Source organism: Cyclopterus lumpus, chromosome 24, assembly GCF_009769545.1.
Source record: "Cyclopterus lumpus isolate fCycLum1 chromosome 24, fCycLum1.pri, whole genome shotgun sequence".
NCBI classification, from domain to species: domain Eukaryota; kingdom Metazoa; phylum Chordata; class Actinopteri; order Perciformes; family Cyclopteridae; genus Cyclopterus; species Cyclopterus lumpus.
The window spans coordinates 10,764,486-10,776,801 of record NC_046989.1 but is presented as its reverse complement, the minus strand read 5'-3'; the positions used below and the strand labels follow the sequence as shown (position 1 = coordinate 10,776,801).

Here is a 12,316-nt window from a genome sequence, read left to right as displayed (position 1 = left end):
ATACACTCGTTCACCCTCTCCTGTCTCATCTTCCCTGTAGCTGCTAGCATGAAGAGACTTGAGCTGGGTCCTGGCTGCAGCCTCAGACTGAAAATCTACAAAAAGTAGGGGATGTGTACTTATGAGGGTTTTTATTGTATTTGTGACAAGAGTTCTCAGCATCTCCTTGAATAAAATGTAGCCACACTTTGGATCGTTTTGTTCTCTGTGCCATGATGTGTGTCTCACGCTGTACTGAGCCTGAGTCGGTGTGTGTGTCGGAGTAAGCTCCGCACCTCGTGACAGGAAAGGCACAGAGACGGAGGGAGGCAGTTTGCAACGCTGCTGTTTTCTCATTACTTAACTTCTACAACTGTAGATTCTCGTTTAGAACCGGGTATCAGGTGGCATCCCTAGTCAGGGACATGGTTTTGTGGGAGTAGTTATCTGGGAAAGCTCCGTCACTGCAGTCTAAACTCTACAATTTCTTCGAAGTAGTGTATACAAACATTATGTTGGTTGTATTCCAAAAGTAAAATGTATATTTGGACTGACTATATTTTGGAGTTTGCAACAAACTGACATGATTCTTGCCCACAATAATAACATAACTTTACATAATGGCATAAAGCCTTCATGATGTTTCCTGTTTTGAACAGCAAGTAAACATTTGTAGGTAATGAGCCAAAACAAGCAAAACCACTATAATGGTCATATTAATTATGCTCATTTTGTCTTTTTAACTTTTTAGAATGTGAAACAAACATCTACAGACAATTTAGATATGTATATTTTGATATATGCATTTCTTTCTGCGATTTCTTTTGTGGGGAACTAATAATTGTAACAAATACAGATTTAATCATTAAGAGTTAATGAACTAGTAACTATAGTTTCAAACTAATAAGTCATATGTTGGTTCCTCAAATGTTTCCTTCAACCTCTGTGTGACTCAAGATCACTGCTTAATTTCCAATATGAGAAATGAGATATAGAAAAAGAATGAAATACAGACCGAGAGCTGGAATTTATTGATTTTGGATATATCTCTATTGGCCAAGTCCAAGGTTATTGAACTTAGCGTCTACCTGTGAAGTGCTGTAGTAGCATTCATGAAACAGTTTGCATTAAGACATCAGTATTTTATCAGGGATTATGCACAGCACACAGTCCTTTCACTCTTGTGTTTTTCCGTGACACACCAACACTCCTGGTAAGAGTTGTATTCCCCTCTCTTGTTCATACCAGAATCTGTCCTGCTGACACTGATCAATGGCAGTGCCGATGTGGAAGATGGGAGAACAACAAAGGTTTTGACAGCAAGGACGGATTTTACAAGAAGCTTGTCAATACAGTTGCGCATTAAATGGCTCAGGTTAGTTTGTCCAAGCAAATTACTTACTTTATCCATTTCTCATTTTCCCTTACCCACTGCAGCGGTTTTGTAGGCACACCTGGGAGAATCTGCATTCTAATGAATTCCCTTTTTGAGTTACATACATATTTACTCCTGTTCAAGTTACAGTATGTTGCCTTTTACATCACTTTCTTTTACATTACTATTTTTATTGGCTTACAGTTAATGATGACGGTAATAATTACACAGGGCAGTGAATACAAATCCAAAATACGCTATGCATCCCTCCCTTCCCATCACCCCTCATTCACCTGAAAGATATTGTTGAGAAATAACGGCAGGCCAGTTATATGTAAAAGGTGAAAAGAGAAAAGTAAGAGCACTAACAAACAAAACTAAAACAAAAAAATGTAGTATTTTTCTTACAGCTAGGTTACAACATATAATATAGTATGCAATAGTGGGGTAATAGTTTGATGATAAAGAGCTAACAATTAAGTACCACACAGTACATTGTGTTTGAGGGCCTTGAGATCGGCCATAAGTCTTGCAAGATTTTGAGCCGGGAAAAAAGTTGATAATATGACACTTTATTAAGGTCCAATATGTTCTCATGCTATAAAATAACCCTTCAGATTGCCAATTTGCGGTCAATTTATCCTAATAGTACGTTTTTGGAAATATGCTCTGACGATTTTTGGAGAGAAAATAAACATTTGCTACCTAAACTGCTCAATTGAGTTATTCCTCAGCATATGTCTAGGTAAAACATAATTCACACAAAGATACAGGTACCCCATCATAGGCCGACTTAACATGATACAGCCTAGAGTATAGTCTCCCAGAGTTTAACCCACAACCCAGCATGCAAAACAGGTGTTAAAAGGTATTGATATAGTTGCCTCATGCAGAGAGATAAAACAGCTTGAGTTAAATAGCAATACTGTTCTCGATATGAGCAGGGTCCAGGTAGCTGTAAGGTATTTTAAGCAGCAAGTTCCTTGTTGCAATTGCTTCACTGAAGTTGGACAACTCTGCTTGAAATTCCTTAATCATCTGCTTTGGAGCAGGCTCCTGGAATCGTTCATCGGGGTATGAACCCATGGGAACCTGCCAAAAGGAAAATCAGTGAATCAGAATGACACATTTTTAAAGCACTTTTAAGATGTGGACGTGTTATAATGAGTGTTGGTCATCACCAAACCTACCATGTCAGAGTATGTCTCTGAAAGTAGGCAAACCATTGCTTCAAAGTTGACTGTCTCACCAACATTTGGGAGAGTCTCCAAAATTGTCTCCATGCTTGACTGCCCCTTAGTGGTTGGAGGAGGTTTGCGCAGCAGAAGTGAGATATTTGGCACGCAGGAGTAGTAGTCAAACTAAATTAAGAAAGAAATCTCAATATCTAACAGCTTTGATAGAAAACTTTTCAATTAACATTGCAGAACATGTTATGTAAATCTACACTGGGAATTCAACCTTTGCACCATTGTAATGTTGGAATGAATGAATGTAAAATTGGAATGAATAAAAAGCATATTGCGGACCAAATCATACATCTGGAGACCCTTCCCCCCATATGGGTGGACGTGGTGCTAGTGGCATAATTGAGCAAATATCATAATACTGCACATCAAATTAAACAACGGGACCTGGGCTACAAGAATAAGTCAGCCACTTCAAACACAACTCAAACACCAACCAATATTTATACAAATATCATAACCATAATTCGCCAGGAGTGAGCTCACTCTGCATGTTTCCAGACCTAGCTGTCTGTACTAAAATATAGCTAATGTTGTTCTGCTTCACTTTGTCAAAGTCAAATATTGAAGAAATAATGTTCACATATTGTCCTATATTATTTATATTATTAAGTTTAAACCTTTCAACTACATAATTTCAAAGAGATAATCATCCTAAAACGTTTTCATTTTTGCTGTGGACCATCTTCATTTACTCTTTAATCAAACATCAATATATATTCCAATGTCCCAACTAATTACCTGCCCATTGTTTACTGCAGCATGTTGAACAGTCACTGTGAAGATCACCATGGTGATGAATTTGATCACCTCCTCGACAGTATGAAAGCTCTCTGGAAACCCTGTTGGTAGCATAATTACTATCAGTTCATTATTGGCAATCACAATCGTCATTGCAATATTAAAGGCTCACTGTTAAATACCTGAGGCTTTGTTTCCCAAGAAGCCATGTGTGAATATCTCACTGATCCATTCCTGCAGCTCATTGTCTTTACGCACTTCACTGTCTGAGGGATAGTAGTACTCCACTACTGCCTTCACGAAGCTAGTGAACACAAAATAGATTTAATTTACATTTTGTATCTGTGAATAAGACTCTAATATGTTGCTTGTAGAATTAACCGGTGTGGACAGTTGGAATAATTATTTAAGATAACCTGTTGATGATGTCCCACAGCTTCAGGCCATCATCTCTGTAGTAGAAGTTGGGGATGGATTCCAGTCCTCGTGCAGTGATGTCCTCTGGCAGACAGAGGGAGCTGTAGGTCGTTTCAGAGAGAGCCCTTCTCATGAGCTCTGTCAGTCCGTCATATCCAAGTGAACTCTAATAAGTAATTAATGCACAGATATTGAAAATCAAACACATTTCTTCAAGTAAAAGAATTATGTATTGTATTCAGAAATATGTATTTTACAGAGCCATACAATACTGAAAGCCCCATCAGGTCCAAAAAGATTTTTGCGGCCTCCAGTGTTTATGTACAGAGTAGACTTGAAGTGTGGAATCAGCAGCTGTACAGACAAAGAGAATAATTTTAAAAGTCATGTTTGCTCATTTGAGCAAACAACAGGCAGCACATCTTGTTTGTGTTGATCACCAAAGGAATCCAGGAAACAAGAGTAAACCCTGATGGATGCAAAGTTATTGATCTATAACAAGTTAACTGTCACTTCAAAAGCTAGAAAATGTAATACTGAGTAAAAAGGTAACGCTTAGAGGTGATTCACCATTGATGGAAAATACAACCACATTCTTTGTAAAGATATTACAATATATATTTGGTCTGCACTATTAAGACCATTGCTTACTAGAATAAACACATACACAATTGGTTTACTATGGAAAGGAGACTTTCAATGAGCTGTCTTTTATAGAGAAGTATATAAAAGATCCTCAAATGGTGGAGGGCAAGGTTCCCTGCAAAACAATCTTGAGAGTGATATGCACATTTCTTTTATAGACTGAACGACTGTCAGAAGGGCAACATCTTATATAAAGTAGAAAACAAAGTGGACTAACAGAACATCAAAAGTGAAAAATTAGCATACTACAATAACAAATATAAGAGCACAATCCAACAGGAAACACGGGGCGAGACAGAGAGGGAATCGACAAGTTTCCTATTCAATATTTCGTTGCCATATTTCCTGTTTACCCTTTTACTTTCGAGCTGTACCTAGCTACTTCCTCCCCGGAGTCTTTGTGACTTCACATCTCATAGGGTCCATTGGACCTGGCTGTGTCTGAAGCTGGTCCTGGGTCCTTGCCCCTGCTTCCTGCATCTGGCCTGGGCCTGGCCTCCTTCCCAATGGTCCTGCCTCCTTCTCTGTGCCTCCTGCCTCAAAGGCAGACCTCATTGGCCCCGCCTCTTTCGCAATGCCTCATGCCTGGTGGGCCGGCCTCCTGCCTCTCTTTCTCCTTCTGTTTCATGGATCGTGGTCCATGCCTAGTAATTATTCATACATTTCTGTCATATTCATTAAATGTGTTGTAACTCTGTAACGCTGTTCATATGTACACATGACATCTATTGCTTCTGTCCATCCGGGGAGAGGGATCCTCCTCTGTTGCTCTACTGGAGGTTTCTTCCTTTTTTCCCTGTGAAAGGGTTTTTCTATTATTTGGGAGTTTTTCCTGATCCGATGGGAGGTCCTGGGACAGGGATGTCGTATGTGTACAGATTGTAAAGTCCTCTGAGGCAAATTTGTAATTTGTGATTTTGGGCTACACAAAATAAACTGAATGTTTCTCTTTATGGTAATACTTATTTATTTATATATTATCGGTGAATTACTCAATGGAAATAGATATTTTTTTAATTGCAATTTTATGTGACTATTTTGAGACCAACATGACATATACGTAAGTTAAGATAATCTTGATTGCATGCATTCCTCATCACTTTTTCTGTCATTTCCTGTCTCTGCTCTATTGACTCTCTAGTAACGACATACAAAAAAATCAGTTCAGATCATTGAAATATATTTTAAAAAGTGCACCAGCAATCATACCTTATAGAGGGGATGAATCACAGAGAATTTGCGGAGAGCAGCAACAGTATAGACCTCTGCCAGAAAGTGAGTTTTCATGAGGTGTTGGACTGCTTGATGATCCATGGAATCAACATTTTTAATAAACATCTTGGCGAGCAGCCAGTCAGTCTCTGAGTCACTGGGCAGAAAGATGGGGTTCTGCTCAGAAGGTTGTTGATGCAACTGGAATTTGATGATTTTTTGTAGGTTAAAGAATGTCAACTGGACTTTTGAAAACATAGTAATGTACTGTGGAACGTAATATGATCATGTGACTAGACCTGTATTGCAATGGGCATCAGTTTGTTTTCTGGGTTCAAGTAGAGCAAACAGAGACCAGCAGTCACGTGCAGAGGTTCTCCATTATAGGCTCTCGGGGGTATTCCTTCCATCCATCGTCTTCTGGTCAGAGAGGAATATATTGCCTTTCTGTATGGGAACGAAAGACAGAGGACAGAATTGCACAGATAAATCAAGGCAAAATTATATTGGGATGATAAACACACAAAACCGTCTCCCAAAACCGAGATTATCTCCAAACTAAAGCCACTCTTCTTCTTTCATACCTTCACTTCCTCCTGCAGAGAGCTTCCCTCTTCCAGGAACGGCTTCACCATCTCCTCTGTGACTGGAAAGTTTGGGGGAAGCTCTGAGCAGCGCTTGATCACTTTGGGATTGAGTCCGTTCAGGAACTGGAATCCATAAAAGTCATCTTCCTTCCAGTGCTCGCTAACATACTCTGGAAGAATTGCAAATATGATATATATATAATATATGTATATGTTTTGCCCAACAGGAACAACATCTAATACAACATTGTAAACTAATTTAAATGGTTAAGTAATTATGGGTTGTATTCAGTTGTATAGACGCACCATGTGTTACACCCAGACCTTCTGAGTAGTTCACTGTCTGTTTTCTGTTGTGTTGTCTGTCACTTACCCAGTCTCTCGTTTCAGAATCCTCCCTCCTTGTGTGTCGTCTTCATGTGTGATTGCAGACCCCGCCCTCATTGTTTACCACCTGTGTCTCGTTTTGTTTCCACCTGTGTCTCGTTTCCCTGTGTATTTAGTCTGTGTCAACCCCTTGTTCTGTGTCAGTTCGGCTCTTAATGTTGCCCAGTAAAGAGCCCTATTTCCTGAGTTCTGAATAACGCCTCTTTATCTGCATTTTGAGTCCTATTTCCTGTGGCTCCCAGCCAATCCGTGACACCATGTGGATATCTTAACTCTGCTGAGTGCACCTTTAAAAGTGTTCCTTGGGTTTTAATTTTGGGATAATTTTACATTTGTGTAAATCCTAGATAGATTAGAGATATTAGTGCCGAGTCCATTTAAATAATTTAAGATGCAGTATATCAACTTTTCTTAAAAGGCTTTCATACATATTGTATTATCATTGCAGAATGAACTGTTTTGTTGAACTAATGATAGAATTGGCCAAATGCTCATATTCATTGACATTGAATGATATTATTAATGATGTGGAAAAACAACCTACCTGTCATTGTTGTCTTTTTCCACCAGAAGATTTTGTTCATGTCTTCAATGCTTTCCCATTTTTCAGCAGATCCAAGCAGTCCCTTGAGTTCCAGCTCAATACCACTGAAGTAAGACAGAGTAAAACAAAAAAAGTATTTATAATACATGATTAAACAGAATACTGATATTTATGTGTCAAATTGTCTTTTTGCCTCAAAACATAGAACATGTAACCAGTTGACTATACAATATGTATGTACACATACGTTTTCATTTTCTCATAATCTATTTCAGATGATTTGGAATGAGAGAAGCGGATTTCAGCTGGGAGCTCCAACACATTATTGAAATGGTTGATGTGGGGTAGTCCTTCAGCCAAAATCTTCCATCTAAAAAACAGCCCCACAAAATAAAAGAAGTTACCAAAAGGCACGTATGAATTTCTCCAGATGAACTTCTGAGACCATAACAGCATATGCTGGTACATACTGTACTGCACACATACAAACTTACTGGTAAAAGCTCTTTTTAAGTATCAGCTCTTTTTCGCGGTGTTCAATCATAACGGGATGGTCCTCCTCAAAACCCTTCAAGGCTGAGACATGAAGAGAACATTACATCAATACAACTTTAAAATTGACAAACTATCAACAAAAACAACATGTGAAAATAAGTTGTATCTATAAATCTCAATATTTATGATCTTTCATCAATTATTTGGGGACCTTGAAACAGACCTCTTCCTCCTCTGAGCTCCACCAGTTCTCCTCTAGAGATCCATCTGTAACAGGGGAAAAGAATGGCTTCTCCTTCAGGAGTCGTCACCACTATCTTGGAGAGGTACCACTCATCTTCTGGGAGATAGCAAAAAGGATCTTTCTCCACCTTGATGAGCAGAAGTTTCTCCAGAGACAGATTGGTGCTCAGGGTGTAAGTTCCTGTCTTGAAACAAAGGTTCATGTAAATTTAAACATACAAATACAATATTACAGTTCAACATGAATGTTAGAGTATTGTGAATAACAGTTTAACCCATACTATATAGTATAATATATGTAAGTATCTGAGTACAAATGTCCGCACAGACCGGACAGTCTTCTTAAATATTTATTTTAATATTAAAACATATGATATATATCATCATCTCGTGATAGATGAGCATGCCAACTGGCTGGTGAAAGCCCTTCATAGAATACATCCTAGTAGAAATATTAAAAATTCCAGCTTTTAAAAAGCAATAAGTTAGACTCTGACAAGTTAATTTAAATGTATCATGTGACCTTAGCACCATTAAGATTAAATGCCATTAGATTGTGTTTTCAGTGTATGATTTGAAACGTAAGCCTGTGAAGAACAACCAAAAATATATTGTGTGTGAATGCACGGTAGTCTTTGTAACATCCCAGAATGTCAAAGTCAATGAAGTTCTCCGTAGGAATGGCAGAGTGTACAAGTCCAGGTGGAAGGAAGGAGGGAAGCAAAGGTAGGCTAAAGCTTAGTGAAGCCGGGGAGGAGGCGTGCGTGTGCCAGAAAAAGATGTCGTCATTGGCATGCATGTTCACCGGGATGGTTCAATCTGAGCTTTTCAGATTTCATAATGACTAACAATACACTGATAAAAGCACTATAAACATGTCATAAACAGTTTATATTGCATAGAACTTTCGTTCTATGTAATATAAACTGTATATAAATGTAATATAAACTGTATATAAATAGGCATCAAAATAGAGCTTGTTTAATCAAAACTAAATTCGCGGGAATGATCCCTTGGACTCCCTGCAGATGTCCAGGCTTAGCCCTGAATGTCCTCAAACTCTAGAAACACTCCTTGCTGACTCAGTTCAGTATGTATGTTGCTTTAGGCAAGCGTCTAAAGAGAACATATCTCCGCCAAGACTAGACATACTTTCACTTTTTTTTTTTAAATAAATGTATCCGACTGTGGCACCAATGGAAAGCATTAAGAATAACTATACAGAAATAGTCACTTTTATTGCTGATGCTCTCATTTGCTTATGTATTAGTATTACATTGAGACCTAATAACCTAACGTGTCACTCTTCCCTGCTTGTCTTCCTGTTCATCCAAGTGTTTATTCCCTTGCTATTCTTCCTGTCCCTATAGTTTGGATCATCCTCCTGGTTCCCCAGTCTGCCTGCCCTATCTTGTCCTGCCCGGTTTCCACCCTCGCCCCCTGTCCTCAGATCCATGACAGTTTTCCCTTTGTGTCAACCGGGAAATAAACATGAAGTGTATTATTATATAAACGTTTGATGTTTCTTTCAAATAGGCAGAAGACAAATATACAAACAAAAGCCATTACATTGTCCAGACCTAATTTAAGGATGTTCAACAGGATTCAACTTACTGTCCCAGTCGAAAAGTCAGTTCCAAAGTTGTCCAACTCGGTTCTCTCACTCTGCCCTTCAGTGCCAAATAATGTGACGTATATGTGGTCATTTGTTCCTGAATATTTCATGTCACCCGTTGTGACCTCTAGCTTGTACTCAGCCATGGTCAGTCTGTGGAAACTGTCGAGAAAATTGCAGAGTGAAATACTCCAATCTTCTGCAAAAAGACATTGTATGTATATATTTTGCTCCTGTTTACACTAAATGTTTAACATTTGTAAATTATTTATTATTTAGCTTTTGGTAGTTTTTAAACTAAACTCTAAACTCCTAAAGAATGTTAAATGTTAACAGGCATAAAACAACCCTGTTAACATTTAACATTCTTTAGGATTATCTTGTTTACATTACTACAAGTGTAGTATTTGGATCATCAACTGTCATACCATGAGGAAAGATAAGGAAAATGATTACCTACACCTTCAGGTTGAAGCTGTCCTCTGCTCTGTGTTCCTTTAAGCGCCTCCACCCTGACTTCAATTTTTTGTTTACGACCGCCCTCCCATAAGTAACTCTCAACTATAAATGTTCCTACCAACACCATTAGGTTTGAATCTGTTCTGTACTCTGTGTTCCTGCTTGTCAGCTCTTGTAAGTCCCTGCCTTCTACCATTTTGTTACTACCTCTCTCAGGGCACACTTTTCAGGCTGGGAATTTCAGGCTCAAGACCAGCCCACTTTTTCCATGGTAGTGGCAATTGGATAAATGAGTTCAGCAAGTTCAGCTCTTACTATCCTGTAGTTTTTAAAAATGAATACCATGGTCCAACAAATAATGTAAAGGTTAAATACAACAATAATAATCCACTTAAGATGAGAAGTTAACAAAAAATATTCCACTATTCCACAAGGGATAGGTTGATAAATTAACAAAAGCAGAAATAAATAAATAAAACATTTGAAACATATCCCACTCTTCAACAAAGAGGCATATTGAACTAATGTTTACAGTTCAACTCAGTTCAACTCCGAAGCTACAAAGAAAAATGTTGAGTCATATTACTGCATACTTTGTTGAATTGTAGTGGATTTTATATATACTTGCACATGTAGATAAGAAAGTTTATGTTTTAAATTAATACATAAAGAAAGTTATGATAATTAATTTGGGATATTATGAGGAATATTCTGGAGGAATGTATTATGAAACATAAGAGAGGTTCACTGTTTTATTATTCTGTTTGTTAATGACAAATGTAATAATTAACTATATGATGCATGAGAATGAATGTTTTATTGTTTAGACAATAGTTAAAATCAACTTAATATTTTGCTTGGGAATAGGTTGACAACGCTATTAATCAAGGCTATAACGTTAGCCGAATAGTTACGTTGTTAATCAATAGGCCTTTGTCTCTCTTTACCAGTTGCCACTTGTGTTTGTCCTCTTGAAAATAAATCAGTAAACGTGGCACATTTGGCAGCATCCTCCTCCAATGCCTTTCTTTTTTTCAACCTGGCTTTTTCAGCCCCTCCTGCCCTCTTCCTCCCGTCCATCCTCCCTGACGCGTATCGCTGCGGTCGGGCCGGCCCAGCTATCCGTAGCCTATCTGAGAAAAGCTTTTGGAAAAGACGGGCTACGGACCGAACCAACTCTATTTGGGAGGGGAGAATTTCCTCACATGGTACAACCCAGAGGCTGCGGTGTAAGAATGCGGAACGTGTGTAGCCCACTTTAAGAGAAGATGAACTAACGTGACAAATGTCAACAAATACATTTCTCGACCGGCCCAGAAGTGAAGCGGCCCATCGGGAACTCTCCCGATTTTCCCGATTACCCACCCCGGCCCTGACCTCCCTCCAATAAGAGATGACGTTACTCTCAACAAACGTGTTTTTCAAACTTTCAAAGTAGCTGCTCTTTGCTACGCAACTGCGTGATCTCGGTAATATGTGCCCAATGCTTGTCGTTTGACCCCCATGTTAAGCAGCTGTCCAGATCTTGTTTCTTCCACCTTAGAAACATTAGCAAACTGCTATCTGTATTATCAACAACTGAATTAGAGATGATCATACATGCTTTTTAAATTTTTTAATTTGTTTATTTGATAAGGGACAGTGTACATTAATATAAACATTTCTGTAAATGTGCCAGAGTTAGCCAAGAGGCTATTTTTCATCTGTAGTCCCAAGATGCAGATGTTATGAAACAAACTGTCGTGGTAGTGAAATCAGGACTTGAGACGAGCAAATTAAAATCAATCAATGAACATTTATTCAATCGTAACAGGAGTATTATGTCCAGCAGTTAAACATGCATGCATGGCCCAAAATCTAGCTAAAATAGCAAAGAAAAAGGGCAACTTAGCAAGAGTGCGCACTTAGCCTATATCGTCCTTAAGGGCATTTTTGATTTGTCGACTATAAGGTGGAGGCGGCTCTTGGTTTAGACTTTCTGAGAGCCTCATTGGAGCACAGGATGGTCCCATCCTCTAGGCTCACGGATCTGGTCTTCATATGTGTCTGGTTTCTATTCTACGTTTCTAAGTATTTCATTCTCAACAAAACCTAAAAACATAAGATTACATATACAATGTACAAACAAGCAAAATAAAATAAGGGAGAACTATGTTAAAATGGACAGAATAAAAACATCCATGTCAGAGACCCAACACATAAAAGCATACAGAGTAAATGAAATGTATAACCACAGACAGGTAAACAACAACAAAAGACATACATGCAGGTGGAGTGAATGGTCGACTAGCAAAGTCAAGACATACAGACCTAAAAACAGACAGTCAACAACTGACAGACAAACTGATTGACTGACAGATTAAAGACGGG

At 38.4% G+C, this 12,316-nt stretch overlaps 1 pseudogene; it reads right to left on the bottom strand.

Annotated features, from left to right (window-relative positions):
- Positions 1–1,067: 1,067 nt before the first annotated feature.
- LOC117727280 lies at positions 1,068–10,055 on the bottom strand (annotated as a pseudogene).
- Positions 10,056–12,316: the final 2,261 nt, after the last annotated feature.